Here is a 16234-nt window from a genome sequence, read left to right on the forward strand (position 1 = left end):
TTAAATAGCTTCCGGGAGCAATAACAGGATATTCAGAGAAAGAATTTCTGAGGAGTGTTTCAATGGATTTTGAACAAATATCGAAGGGAATTTTTAAGGAGAGTTTCAAGAGAATTTCAATAAAATTATAAGACACAGTTTCTAGAACATTTTGAGAAGAAATTTGAGGAAATTTTGAAGAAAATTCCCATAGAAATTATGAGATGAAATACAAAGAAATTTTGGGAGAATACTTTTCTTCTTCGATGAAGCTTCCAAGCGAATTGTACAGAAATTTTTCAAAATCTTGGTGTTAGAAAACAGTTTAAGATTATGGAACTAGAACTTTCAGAAAAGTTTGGCAATTAAGTATGTGAGATCTCAAATTTTAGAAAATGATCTATGAAAGTGCATTCAATATCCTAGAAGAATCTGTGAAGATTCTGTGACATGAAAAGTTTTCAAAGTACTAAAATTAATAAAAATATTAAAAATGCCAAACATTGGAACATTGGCTATATTCTGGGTCACAGACTAAATTATTGGTAGTGTATTATGGGAGAGAAAAAACATAAGGGACTTGAAGAAGTATTCCAGATTCTAAGAGAAATTTTCGAGCCTTTCTTTTCCTTGATTTGTTTTCCATCGATCTTGTTTTCCGTACTGAGCTTCAATGCTACCGACGCCAGGGAGGCAGCTCCCACACCTGGACCCTGCCTATCGACCCATCAACTCATGAACCGGGGTCCAACGGCTTTACTTCCCTTGCGAAGGAAGGCGTGATCAGAGATGTTATGCCTCAGAACATCCCGGCGGCGCCGACTGGGATTGACCCCAGGCCTGCTGGGTTGAGAGGTAATCACACTTACCACTACACCACCGGCGTCGCTTAAATATTCGAGGTGTCGGACATACAATATTTATTAACTTAATTCGATTATTATAGATACAAATGAAATCTTCATTTCATCTTCAATAAATTTGTATCAACAATTATTACAAGCAAATTCGCCAAAGGCACCAGATAACAGTCGGAAGTTATGGGTAGATTAAACCCAAAAATCATGCTATCTTCGAATGTTGATATCTTAAGTAACTGGATAATTTTATCCTTTACTTTGCATCTGAAAGACCTTAAGATAGCAATATGCTATATTCTGCAAACATGTAGGCTGTAACTAGTTCTTTGTTGCACTACTTTTTTAAGAAATGTAAAACAAAAAAGGTAGGAGAAATGGCTGTAATGTCGGCCCCTAATTTGGGCCCATACATAAATTCAGCAATCGACTAAATTTTCAATAGCGACCAAAAATATCCATTAGTACCGTCCCAATGACGCGTTCAACTAGATAAAATTGATAAATAGCTGATTTTTAGCGATGGGCCCAATCTCAGCCGTTAAAGTGAACAAGCACCTACGTCCGGAACTGCTTGGATAATAATAAGGTGCCACAGAATGCACGAAATTACACTTTTTGTTACCAGGGGAATCTTTGTCAGTGACGAAAAAATTAATGAGATGTTGGCAAAGATTTTTTTGAGGATCGAGCCTGTCAGTGACTAAGGGAAAAACAATGATAGTGAAAGTCAATGACACATCTCAGCACTGATTGGGAGCCTGATCAAACCTTAAAAAAATAGTAGTATTCTTGTTGTTAAATTTAATTTGGGTGTTCCTCATTTAAAATTGAAATCAATCGTTCAATTGTACCATTAGTTCTCAAGAAGGAAATCTTGCGTTAGAGTACTCGTTTTAGGTTTCTATCCTCGATAGGGTTTGACAAGAAAAAAATAACTTTATGTCTGCATAAATTTCACAATGGAATTTCAGCACGCTACTTCGATTTGTGTTCTCTTGGAAAGATACGCTTTTTATTATACACAGATAAAGCGAACGATCAATCGATTATTTCCAACTTCACCGTTACAAAAAGATTATCGATTTCTGGATTATTGACCATATAGTTTATCAATCAGCATTGGCACACTTAAAAATGAAAAATTTGACCATGAACCATGTAGAATATCAATCAAATTTGCTTCCAGCTGATCAACTTTTTTTTGCGCCCCAACAACCCAACTCCAGCGCTCGAACACTTCACTCTCCGAATGAAAATTTCAAACGGGTTTCCCTGATCCATCAGTATAACCACCGCAAACTCCCCGGCACTGGAAAACGTACACTTCCAACGTACGCAAGAAGATCCGCTATTCTAGAATTTATCCATTCTCTCCAGCTTCGTTCATCGGAGCCCGACATAGATTTTCTTCCTCCACCCATGCCCATGAATGAATGGATCAACCATCATCATCATCGCCATCCTATCACTTCACAAACATCAGACAAACAATAACAGATCCGATACGGGAAACCAAAAAAAACTATTGAACACAAACACAGCACTGACTGTGTGCAACTCCGCGCTTTGTCGCCAACACACACCTTCACAATAACTATGGTAGCCTCTATTATGCTCTCTGGCGCTGGTGGTGCACTGCTGTATGTTTCCCCAATAATCGCGCGCGCTCGAACTTCTTGTTTTTTTTTTTCGCCTCTGTCGATTCTGTCGTTTGCACCTACAATAATACAAGAATTCGAGCTTTTGGATTTCGCTGATCTTCGCTGAACAACTGCTGACGACACCGACCGACCGACCGACCGACAGACTGGTTCAAGTACACACACAAATACACACACACACACCGTCGTTGATTCGCGGTCGCGGTTTTAAGCCCCCGGGGGGATGTCACCCAGCTGCTGCACCCATTTTCATGCACTTGCACTTTTACACGGTTGAAACATTTTCAGTGACTTCTTCGAAATTTCTACGGAACACAACTTCGCAGCGTAATGTGCAATCTCAGTGCGGCGTCGTCGATGGCGATCGCGTCGCGATGTTGCAATACCGCACACACTGTGACTCTGCCGAAGAAGCGGAACTTTAATGCTCACCGAAAAAAAAAATACACAAACGCTCGTCCGTAGTGGGTTTATTGTGTGGAAATCCGCTAGAAAATCCGGCCTTCTATTCACATACAAAAACAGGGATAGACCGCGCGCGCGACCAAGCGAATCAGTGGATGGTGAGAGACTGACGTACGAATGGTGTGTTTTCCACCAGGACCAGCCACAGCCAGCCAGCCAGCCAGCGAGAGCGAGCAAGCCATTCAACAGAAAACGCGAATAATCGGTCGAACAGGCGAAACACAAGCGAAAGGCGAATGAAAAATAAATAGAGAAAAAAAAACATCGCCGGGCTCCCCAACGCATTGCCCCAACACGGTTGAGATGCGGTGGTGGAGCGGGGGAGACGGGTGGTCGTCGGTGATAGAAGAAACATAAACGACACCAATACAGCGAACAGCGCTGGGGGTGGATGGGTGGGTGATCGTGAGCGGGACTGAGTTTGATTTCTGGCTGCTTGCTTGCTTGGATGGTTGGTTGCCCTTCTGCTACAGGTTCGGGTACGACGGAGTTCCACCGGTGAGCGACTGTTGTGATGGTGCTCAGCTGATCGCGGAATTCTCTCTCTCACTCTCTTTCGTTGAGACAATTTGTGTCGAGAAAATTAGCAGTGTTGGCGGATTGATGATACTTTAGAATTTATGTTTGATTAACACTCCGAACACGATGGCTCCGATAAAATGTGTAACGGCAAATTGGTAATGTTTGAAAAATCATTGCTCAGCCATTTTTCGATATATTTCAAATAAATAAATAAATAAATAAATAAAATAAATTTGAAACCTTTTAATAAATGGCTGAGCTATGATTTATCAAAAATTGCAAGTTTGCCGTTACACATTTTATCGGAGGGATCGTGTTCAGAGTGTTCAGCAAATGCAGGGCTGTGGAGTTGGATCCAGAGGTGGTAAATGTCATAGAAATTATATGAGGAATAAAATGCACGACATTTTTCTCCCATACGTTTTTTACAGTAACATTTTTGTTGTTGTGAAGAATGTCTCATTACCACCTGATTAATTCCGATTGCAACTCATCTGATTTGAAAGGCACCAATTCTGACTTCGACTCCGAGCTTAACAAAATACATTAACATTTAATTACGGTTGCTTAAGAATTTATGAGAAGGTACGGAAAATTAGTGATATATCCAAATAAATAAGTGAATTTTGTCAAAAACAATCAACAATGTATTATTGGCTCCGTAAAGCTAACGCGATTGAGCCTTCCAAATAAACGAACTAGGTAAAAAGGAATACTCCCAAGTAACATTTAATGTTTTATCGAGCTTTTAAAGCATTCTACAAGTCTAAATTATGGTACTTGGGCTGGTTGATGTCAACGGTAATAGAAAATCGGAAAAAACGACTCGCATCTCTCAGTTGAACAATCAATTCGGAATATTTATTAAGCTCCATGATCACAACAAATTATGGCAGTTGCGTTGCGTTGCGTAGAATCGGTATGGCATTGCCATTTTAGGGAACACCATTCAACGCAACTGAAAACCGCAGCTTCCTATTAAATCTGATAATCTGTCGCCAAAAGCAAATTTGTCTTTGAATTTTCAATATTATATTCCAGAATAAAGGGGATATTTTGAAGTCCGCAATGTAAAATAATTTCAAAAGTTTCAGAATTTTGATTTTTTTTTTAAAGTTATATGTAAATTACTCAAAGTTTTGGTCGAACGCTACTGGACCGAATGTTATGGGATGTGAGATCTAAGGAATAAAATTTGAAATCTCTTGAATCAAAAATATAATCAGGGTGGCCAGTGAATTTTAATTTTAAAATTCCTGATATTTCCCAGTTTTCCCGGTTCAATTTTCAAAATATTCCCGGTTTTAAATATTTAGTAAAAATAATGATAACGTTATTTTCAAGGGACTTAGAATCAATTTGAATAAGTTTTTTTTAGACTCGAGTTCTCTTCCCAAGTAACAATTTGGGTTTTATGATCATGATTTAGACTTGTAGAGTGCTTCAAAACCTCAATCAAACTTAAAATGTTACTTGGGTTATGATTGTAAAGCGCCACAATATACAAAGTATCAGAGTCATGGATTTTTAAAGGTCCCATAGCCGAACGAATTTTAGAGGGAGAGACTATATTAAGAAATTGTTTTAAATATCTGGAACTTGATACGGAGCAAGATTTTTTTTAAGTATCGTTCTCTGTACTAAAATAAATCATTAAAACAAATCAAATATTTAAAACAATTATAAATTCTATGATTCTGAGGCTTTGACATGTGTTCAGACTAATATACAATTTTTTCAGAGATTTGTGGCTTATGAAAATCTATCCTAGATTTAGAAGAAAAAAACAGGATTGGATTTTTTTAAACAGTATGAAACTGAGAACAATAGTCTAAATGAGGAATTTTGAAAAAAATCTAGATCCCTGATTTAGAATATTTTTCAAGATTCTAGATGTGGAAAATTGTGTAGTCTTGGAAAAATATTCAGGGCTCTAAATCAGAAGAATTTGAAAATTCAAAATTCTTTTTTTTTTTCCTTTGGTTTGTTTTTTCCGTCGATCTTGTTTTCCGTACTGAGCACCAATGCTACCGACGTGCCAGGAAGGCAGCTCCCACACCTGGACCCTACCTATCGACCCATCAACTCATGAACCGGGGACCAACGGCTTTACTTCCCATCCGAAGGAAGGCGTGATCAGAGATGTTATGCCTCAGAACATCCCGGCGGCGCCGACTGGGATTTAACCCAGGCCTGCTGGGGTGAGAGGTAATCACGCTTACCACTACACCACCGGCGCCGTTAAAATTCAAAATTCTGAAAAGAACTCGAACAAAAACTCAACGGAGCTCTGACAAGAATCCTAAATTAATTCTTGGATTAAGTCCTGACGAACTCTTGGAAGAATTATAACGAAGTTGTGGGAAGTTAAGGAGAACTCCTAGGTGATTCTGAAGAGAATTATAGGCGGATTATGAGGAGAGTAGCAGGTGAATGTTAAGGAGAATTTAAAAAGAAATATAAACAGAATTTAAAGGGTTTTCTGTTAATAATTTCAAAGGAATACTAAGGAAAATTCACAAGAGAACTTTAAGCAAGATCCGAGAAAAATGCCGAAGGAATCGTGTTCTGAGGTAAATAAAGAAAAACGCTGAAGAATTCTAATTAAATTTTTAAGAAAGTTTCACGAAAATTCAGCAAAGAATTCCAAGGTTCTAAGGAGAATTCCGAAGAATTTCTAAGGAGAGTTTTACGAAAGGTCAAATAATTGCAAAGGTTCAAAATAATTAAGAGCTGAATAAACCATTGCTGAGCTGAAAAACCATATGTTTGCTAGATTTAGCTCAAGCTGTTATTCAAGTTTTATTTTTTTTTTTTTTGAACATGTTAAGGTTTATTGATTTTTCTCGGTTATCTAGTCAAATTCCCGGCTTTTTCCCGGTTTGCGCAGCTGATTTTAAAATTCCCAGTAATTTCCTCCATTGCTGGCTACCCTATACATGGTGACTAGCAAACCTCGATTAACAATTTCCCGATTTTTTCCGGTTTTTCTCGCGGAATTTCAGAAATTTTACCGGTTTAGCGATGTACATTTGAATTAAACATAACACTGAATCTGATTGAGCCGAAGGTAATATGGGTCATTTCTAAGACAGGAGAATTTTAGCTGGATCTTGAATTTTGTTCTGCGACACGTTCCAAGTCTTCACTCAAAACTTTACAGGCTTTTATTTGATTGAGAGTTCTTTTCAGAATTATTCTAAAATAAATAATAATTTGAAATTCTCTATGGAATTCCCTTGAAAATGTTGTTATAACCGTTCAGAAATTCTCTGTAGAACACTCAACAAATTCTTGAAATTCACCCTTAGATTCTCTTCGAATTTTAAAATCTTTCTAAGAATTCACTGGAGCTTCAATTTTAATTAAAGCATCTTAGATTCTCGTCCAAAAATTTAAAAGTGCCTATTAGATTTTTTGAGCAAAACTTGCATTATCCGTTCCTTGTCAACAACATCGGGCAGGGGAAATTCTTCCGCCGAGAATTGTCTTCAAATTTTGCTCAGAACTATCTTGGAGTTCTCCTTTAAATTCTTCTGAAAATTGCATGGAATTCTCATTAAAATTCGAAATGCGTTTGGAAATATGTATCCTCAAAAATTCCTTACAGATCTTCGCAGAATTATTTTGGAATTGTACCCTCAAAATTCGCTTCCCTTTGTATTTTTCACGAATCCTGGAACCCTCTTCACTCTTGAGAGTTCTAGTAAAAACTCTCTTAGAGATTTTCCTAAAGCTCCCTAGAAAATATTCTCTGAAATACCTTGGTGTTATCTCTAGAATTCATTCTAAAATCTACTCAAATTTGTTTTGAAAAACATATCTAAAATCCTCTTAATAGTTCTTCAAAGTGACTGTATCCTGAAAATCTAGTCCAGTCCAATGGTCTTGAAATCTTATTGTTTTCAAAGATAGGACGAAGTATATTTTTCCAGATGTGTCACCTTTCGGTTTCTTCAGAATGGTCAAATTTAGGTGTAACATCTATTAAGAAACGCACATACCCATTAGCAGCTTAAATTTGGCAAGAACTAACAGCGTCTAGTGTGGATCTTTATCTCAGTTCAACTTAGGAATGTGACAACAGCGAGTGAGAGTTAAATTTATAATAGGCTCAAAACCATCATCAAAATACCCTTTTATTTGTTCAAAATGCAACATCAAGCATTGAACAACCACAACAACTCTATTTAAATTTTAAATGTAAAACCATCCTTAAACTTACTTACCTTACCAATCAGGCTAAGGCCTTGTTGTCCTCTGCTGTCCGAAGAAGTCGTCTCCACTCTACTCGAGCCATGGCCACAGTTCGCCAGCCTCGTAGTCTGCGAAGGGTCCGCAGGTCACCTTCTACTTGGTCGATCCACCTTGCCCGTTGCGCGCCTCTTCTTCTTGTTCCTGTTGGGTCACTTTCTAGAACCATTTTCACTGGGGCGTCGTGCGGCATTCTTACGACGTGCCCAACCCACCGTAGTCGATAATTTTTGCAATGTGGACGATGGATGGTTCTCCCAGCAGCTGGTGCAATTCGTGGTTCATTCGCCTCCTCCACGTTCCGTCATCCATCTGCACTCCACCGTAGATGGTACGCAACACCTTCCGTTCGAAAACACCAAGGGCGGCGCGTTGGTCCTCCACGAGAATAGTCCAGGTCTCGTGGCCGTAGAGGACCACCGGTCTAATCAGCGTTTTCTAGACAGTCAACTTCGTGCGGCGGCGAATTTTATTAGACCGGCAAAGTAGGCACGATTCCCTGCCATAATGCGTCTTTGAATTTCTCTGCTGGTATCATTTTCGGCGGTCACCAGTGAGCCCAAATACACGAACTCATCGACCACCTCGATTTCGTCACCGTCAATATGAGCTCAGGGTGGGAGGCTAACATTGTCTTCCCTAGAACTTCTTCCTTTCATGTATTTTGTCTTTGATGCGTTGATGGCAAGTCCAATCCGCTTCAGCCTTCAGTCTGATGTACGTTTCCGCCATCATCTCAAAGTTCCGTGTCTTAAACTACACCTAGTAATTAAGTTGTTCGAAACTAGCGAAGTCAGTCATACTTATAAATAAGTTATTGATATAAAGAAATATTTCGCTGAATTTGAATTAAATTCCCTGAGATTCCCTGATTTTCCAGGTCCAAAAATGAATTCCCTGATATTCCCTGATTTTCCACGTTTTACCAGGTTGTCAACACTCTGATATTACATGAGAAATTTCAAGAGATTTTAAGGCTTTGCCTGGTTTTCACATTATTCAGCTTTTTAAGATAGGGGAATTTACGTATTCTCGGCAACTTAAACAGCGACCTTCTTTCTATAGCCTTTTTCTCTATGGAACGCACACACATGCAGTATTGGTTTGTTTACAATCTTTTGCTGCCAGCTGCTCTAACAATTTCAGTCAAAAGAATTGTCAAAAACTGTTTTGAAACGCTTTTACAAAGCTCCAATCTTCTCTAGTGAGAGCGAGTATTGTCGGCAACCAGTTTTTCTTCGGCAACCGTTCCATTTGAACTGCATGTAAATCTGCTGTTCTATTATCGGCAACTCGAAATCAGCTACAATTTGTAGTGCGTGTGTTGCATTTCAAGAAAACCTTGCTAGATTGCTTTTTCTCAGTGGTAAAAATATAGTCAAATTGAAGCTGAAAGCATAAAGAATCGTTTGCATGCATTCAGCGAAGTGTTTTCGTAAGAAAATCCAGTGAAAATAGTGTTTCAATTTGGGTTGCAGAAAATAGTCTGTCATGCCGAAGCCGTCATTTCCCCTATTAAGACTTCGAAGAAATTCAAATTTCAAACATGGCGCAATTTTTAAGATCTTGAATTAAAAAAAGATCATAACTCTTGGGCTTAGACAAGGTCCTTGGTTGCAGCACTTTAAAGAACTATCAAAAGAATGTTCATGCAATTGTCAAATCAGTTTTGATGGGAATTGTAAAGGGGCCTCCCTTAGCTCAGTCGGTAAAGGCGCAGCTACAGAGCAAGACCATGCTGGAGGTGGCTGGGTTCAATTCCTGGTCCGGTCTAGGAATTTTTCGGGTTGGAAAATTTCTCGACTTCCCTGGGCAATAGAGTATGATTGTACTTGCCACATAATTATACTAATGCAAAAATGGTACAGGCATCGAAAGCTCTCAATTAATAACTGTGGAAGTGCATCTAGAACACTAGGTTGAGAGCACGCAATAAGCTAATATGTGATATGCAATAAGCTTGAAATGCGAAGAAGAAGAAGAAGGGAATTGTAAAGGAATCGGACTAGAAGTTCCAGATAATTTGGAGAAGTATATCAAGACTACTATGGAATTTAAAAACTAGTCTGAAATAAATTCTGGGATAGTCTAGGGAAAGTCACGGTATTAATTACTAGAATTACAGAAGCCATCAAGGGATTTCCGAATAGAATTTCTAAGAAATTATGTGGGAATTTAATTGAATTTGTGTGCGACTAACAAACTCTGAGTAAAATTCGAACAAAATTATGAGGCGAAATCCCAGAAAATGTTGGGGAGAAATTAAAGCAAGCTTTTGCGATGATTATTGAGAATACGAAGATAAATATGGCATGAATTTCAAGAGTTAAGTTTAGAGGAATTGCGAATGTGTTCTGCACAGAATTCCAAGACTGTAACGGAGGATGTTTCAAGTGCCTGGAAGCGAATGCTGAAGATATTTTGGAATGAATCTTATGCAATTAAAAATAAAATCCTGAGATAGGTTCTAAAGAAATATTTTAGAAAAAGCAAACATAGTAAAATGTGCTTTTTTTCGTGATTTGTTTTCCGTGCTGAGCACCAATGCTACCAACGCCAGGAAGGCAGCTCCCACACCTTGAGAACCGGGGAACAACGGCTTTACTTCCCTTATGAAGGACGGCGTGATAAGAGATGTAATGCCTTAGAACATCCCGGAGGCACCGACTGGGATTGAACCCTGGCCTGCTGGGGGAGAGGTAATTACGCTTACCACTTCATCACCGGCGCCGCTAAAACGTTTGCACGAACAGTGCCCAGTTACTAGGCCAGTATATGAAAATAGCTCTCTTGTTGAGCTCTAAGAGTTTTTTTTTGGTATTCGTTGCATACGGGATTACACATCTCCTTGCTAAATTGCTAAACATAAGATAAGACATTTTCAGATTTTCATAAAGCCAAGCAATTAATACGATATTCAAAGTCTGTTTGATGTTTTCCGATTCTTCAATCAATTCGGAATATTTCTTTTAAAATGTACTGCATGCCACTTACCATACTACTGACAGCACCATAATTCTGTTGAAAATGTAGGACCCGTATGTGTAACAATTCAACTCGTCATACCTGGAAAGGAAAAGAGGAATAATTAAAGAAAAGTCACGTATATTAAAAACTAAATCACCAAAATTCATAGAAAAAAGTAAGAGGTTGTATCCAAGGCACGACCGTAGAATTGGCTTTGGATTACGTGCTCGGTATCAATACTCGGCGACTGTGTTAGGGAAACCACTTTTTTTAAGGCAATCGGTGATAATTTTGATCACCACTGCAACAGTTGGACATTTGTGTAATTTTCAATTTTCAATTTTAGCAGATTTGAAGCAAAATTTCCAGTCGATTGGCTTCTTTAGAATTAAAATCCATCCGCTATTGACAGAGATATGAGTGATCAAAACCAGACCACTTTTCGTAACGCGGTCGATTTTGTTTTTTTTTAATTGCACCCCCAATATGTTGCCGAAAGTCGAAATCCTATGTCAAAAGGTCAGCAAGAAAAATTGTTCTTGCATTATAACTTCACAGTTGCGCTCAATAAAGCCAAGAAACATTTCAACCTTCAAAAGACTGTCAACCACCCTAACATAAAAAAAACACCATACCCGAATAATAACGTTTAATAAATCATAATTCCACAAATGATTTAGACGATATCATCAACACGTCGTTAACCATACAAATGGTATAGGCCCAAAAGCCCTCAGCCCAAATCGCCAACGTTAAAATTGTTTGGGAACACTGATCTCGGCACAGAGAGTGAGAGTTGCCATCTCATGTCCCGCACCTTATCCTCTACTGAGTTCCACTCTCACCAGTAAACCATTCTCCACCACCCAACACCCAAGCAGAGCGTGAGCCCCACAATTGAAGAGAGGAACCTGCTGAAGTACCTACTTATACAACCGAACCAATAATGCATCATCGCATCACAGATACACGCACACAAACACACATTCCACCCACTCCTTCGCACATTTCGTCGCCAGTGCGCTTTCACGCGATTCCATCATTGCACAGGACCTATAGCGTTTGCGTTATTGTCGTTTCCTTCTTTTCCGCACTTTCCGATTTTTTTTTACGTTTCGATCATTCCTGATCTTCTCGCTGCTCATCGCGTCGTCGTCGTCGACGTCGCGATGAAACCGGTTTTTTTGCTTTCTCGCTTGATCGCGACGACTATAGGTATTTTTCTCGCGATTTGTCCAATTTTGCGCGGCATTCGATGCACCTATCTATATGGAATATGACTTCGATTCTTGGGTTTTGCTTTAGGTCGGTTTTGGAAAGATGAATGCGCTACCACACCAACCAATACAGAGACATGCTTCTGTCAGGTTCTTTTTGTAGAGAGAAATGAGAATGTCGGCTCCAGCGGCTCCCGTGCAGCGGATGGGCGCGAACAAACAAGAAGATAAATGGGCAGTTATGGATAGAATGTAAACAAAAAATGCAATTCACGTCGTTACCACAGTTCTATTACCGACCGTCATCCTCCCCATTCGTTTTTTTCCATGCTTTGTCTGGTTGCAGTGCTTCGGAGGTTTTCATAGTTTTATAGAAAATGTTGGTTGATGCGTTTTCTTAACTCTGTGGGTTTTCGAAAGTGCAAACATAATGCGTAATTTAAACCAATAATACGTAGATCTAGCCGACTATTTAGAACATCATGTCAAGTTTAATTTACAGTGAAAATTATTAAAACGTCAAAATCTGATATGCAGCTTAATGAGCTGGATCAAGCTGGATTACCAAGGTGAAGTAGCCGTTTTAATTGTGTGGTCAATTCCAAAGACGTTCCAAGTGCCAACGCTGCAGCAAAGGTGTCGTATGAGCTCTGTTTCTGTTGGTGAAGTATAAGGAACGTCGTTAAATTTCAGGTAAAGTTTTAGAACTTCATAGATCATTGCGGAACTTCAAGTAAATTCGTTCAAAAGTTCACGATTCAGAAAATTTCGTTAATGTTCAGGAAATTTAATGAAAGTAAATTCTGAAGAAGTTCTGCAAACTTCGTAGAAATTTATTGAACTTAATATAATTTAAGAAAACTTTGCTTAAGTTTCAGTTTAAGTATAAAAATTTCTCGTACACCCTATTCACTGGGGATGCAAATCTACCGATTCCACTACCTGCAAACCGTCTACGTTTAATTCACCAATTGAATTAGCAAGTCACAAATCGGAAAATTTACGTGGATTTCACCGACATAGCAGACCAGGCATCAAACGATTCTGGAAGTATCTGTTATGACTACGGCCCGACCAGGCATCCACCACCTCTGGGTTTCATCATCGGATCTACAAAAAAAAAGTACTCGTCTAGAACAAGGAGATGCTTCAAATCAACAGCAATAGGCATCTGTGGGTAGTGCTGATTAATATTTTAGCAAAACCAACCCACACCGGAAGGCCATCCGGAGACCCGGATCATGTATTGTTATTGATTATTATGTATTTTTGATCAAAGTATGCCTTCATTATTCTCTGCAACTATACGAAATGAAGTAAAATGGTGATTTTTGGTAAATCAGCTGGTCATTGGCTCCGAGTGGTCATTAGATGACCCAACGAAATGTTCGGAACATATGTACAATTGATTGCTGTATTAATTTGATCAAAGGAGGCCTTGATTTGTGTATGCACACTTAGAAATTATTACCCAAATCGGTAATTTTTTACCGAACTTTCAACAGCTGAACGTTCGGTAAAACTTTAACCCAAATTTCAAAAGCTGTTTCACTAAATTTTAATTTCAAAATACTGTCAGGCTTGTTTAAATAATCGAGTCTTCCCATTGTGGTGAAGTTTCCCTTGTAACTAATAAAATGAAATGCATGATTTTTACCGAACAGATTTAAAAACAGTAAAAATTTAAAAATTAAAGTCGGTAATCATTGTGGAATGTAGTAAAATCAAGAGGTAAGTCACTCAGCACAGCGTGCCAAAAGTAGATTCGGCACAGCTTGGGCACATCCACCGACACACTTTCGCATTGTTCATTAAATCAAATGGGAGCACTGCTTTACAGCTGTCATTGAAGTTGTTCACAATATTACGTGCTGTTTGACTGTGTATCTCGTGTGACGAAATCGAGGTGGTCGATGAGTTCGTGTATTTGGGCTCACTGGTGACCGCCGAAAATGATACCAGCAGAGAAATTCAAAGACGCATTATGGTAGCGAATCGTGCCTACTTTGGACGCCGGAGGACGCTCCGGTCAAATAAAATTCGGCGCCGCACGAAGTTGACTGTCTACAAGACGCTGATTAGACCGGTGGTCCTATACGGCCACGAGACCTGGACTATGCTCGAGGAGGACCAACGCGGACTTGGTGTTTTCGAACGGAAGGTGTTGCGTACCATCTACGGTGGAGTGCAGATGGATGACGGAATGTGGAGGAGGCGAATGAACCAGGAATTGTACGAGCTGCTGGGAGAACCATCCATCGTCCACATTGCAAAAATTGGGCGTCTACAGTGGGCTGGGCACGTCGTAAGAATGCCGCACGACGACCCAGTGAAAATGGTTCTAGAAAGCGACCCAACAGGAACAAAAAGAAGAGGCTCGCAGCGGGCAAGGTGGATCGACCAAGTAGAAGGTGACCTGCGGACCCTTCGCAGACTACGAGGCTGGCGAACTGTGGCCATGGATCGAGTAGAGTGGAGACGACTTCTTCGGACAGCAAAGGACAACAAGGCCTTAGCCTGATTGGTAAGGTAAGGTAAGTTGACTGTGTATCTCAGAAACATACTTTAATTGAATATAACGAGGAACTCAGACCAGCAATTCACTTAATGGTTCACATTTAAATTCGAAATGTAGGCTTCCGAAGGCTGTCGATTGCTATCGATGCCGGTCGCAAGTCTTTCTTTTCTTTCAACCGAAATGCAAGAACAAGTTGGATCGATTGGATCATGTAGTGGTGGCAATTGGATACGGAAAACTCAAAGGAGACGATTACTCATCTCACGTCACTCGCGACGTCCGTGTGATTGTGCCGGTATTTTTAAAGTGAGTTTGGTTTGGTAGATGACCAATTGACCGAGTGCTGGTAATTTTCTGCAGAAAAGTAGGGTCCTTACAAAGCCATATCCTGCCACTCCCGAGCCGTTGCCTCAATATAAAATTTACATTTCATAAACAATACCGAACTACATTTCACGGCACAATCACACGGAATTTTTATTACTTCCACCCAACTTACAATTTTTAAACCGAATTTCACTTGTTGAGGTACTACGAGTGAATTCTCCCGGAACTCCAACCCGATGGCAAAGCCAAACGTCTTAGCTTGGGATCCTCTTTCTAGGCATAATCCATTCCGACGTCGAACACCTCACCACCAGTTCCTCTTCCAGATTGAGCAGAGGGGTGTAGTGCTTCTAAATCGTTTCCGTCGGATTGCCCAACTACGTTCGGACGACATTGGAACAGTAGGACTTGTAACGCAGGACTGGTATCCACACGGGAGACGTACCCTTTGTCCATCAGATCCTGGTCTGACAGTTTGGCATGTTTAACTTTATTATCAACATCGATAATCTCCATGATGTGATCTTGAGGTATACTTGTTGAATACGTCTACCGTCACTAGACTGGCCTTCTTGATGATGATAACCTTTGAGTCCTCCTTGGAGCACATGATGTAGCCGATTGGTACGCTGATGTCCACCATATCCAAGCTCTTGGCTCGCCACGATTCACAGAATTCACCTGAGAACTTGTCCTTGGAGAAGACGCCCAACGATTTGCCATCCTTTGATCCCTTGATTGCCTCCAGCTGCTTTTCAAAATTGGCCTTGTCGTTCTTATTTCGAACCAACAGCATCATCGACGGAATGCCCTCCTCACCGTCCTCGTATCCCAGCAGCCAGGTCTGCGCCGTCAGAATGCAATCCACCTTCTGCGGCGAATCATTATGGGAAAACTCCGGTTCCTTCCAGTTGGCGTAGAGGCGTTTTATTCGTCGGTATCCTTAACGAGCACGATATTCGACATTTTCGGGGCCGTTTAATTATAGCATCTAACGGTTTTCGATGCGGGGATACTTCCGGTTGCTCTCCGGCTTTTGTTCTTTGTTGTGTCCTGTTGGAAGGCTGAAACCACTCAAGATCCATCTCGCCAGCATTCATCCATGATTGTCGCTAGACCGATACGATTGTAAACCAAAACATTCTAGCTGTCAGAAATACCGGGTTGCCAAATATACCATAATATTCGTATTTTATAAAAAATCGCAGCTTGCTCTATGACCGGCACAATCGGCACACCTGCGGCACACTGAGAAAAGTTTGACCCAAGACTGCGGAGTGACCTACCCCTTGAGTAAATTGGTGATTTTTGATATATTAGACAGTCATTGCTTCTAAGTGGCTACCAGATGGCCCACCGGAAGATCTGGCACATCCGTAAAATGTACTGCTTCGTAAATTTGATCAAAGTAGGTCTTGATTTTTCTCTGCATTTATATGCGATGTGTGAAAATGGTGTTTGCTG

The 16234-nt window shown here is 40.0% G+C and overlaps 1 protein-coding gene across 2 annotated transcripts in view; it reads right to left on the reverse strand.

Annotated features, from left to right (window-relative positions):
- Nucleotides 1–16234, reverse strand: part of EcR (Ecdysone receptor) — a 797280-nt gene that overhangs the window by 681643 nt on the left and 99403 nt on the right. Inside the window, exon 1 of one of the 2 annotated variants that reach the window (XM_065234606.1) lies at nucleotides 2423–3056. The exons of the other annotated variant lie outside the window; for it this stretch is intronic. The gene's annotated coding sequence lies outside the window, so the exon portion shown is untranslated. Of the gene's footprint in view, nucleotides 1–2422; nucleotides 3057–16234 lie in introns of those variants that run through there. 2 annotated transcript variants of the gene reach the window in all.

Source organism: Ochlerotatus camptorhynchus, unplaced genomic scaffold (genome assembly GCF_037179485.1).
Source record: "Ochlerotatus camptorhynchus isolate MF236.1 unplaced genomic scaffold, CSIRO-AGI_Acam_v1.1 ptg000434l, whole genome shotgun sequence".
NCBI lineage: Eukaryota > Metazoa > Arthropoda > Insecta > Diptera > Culicidae > Ochlerotatus > Ochlerotatus camptorhynchus.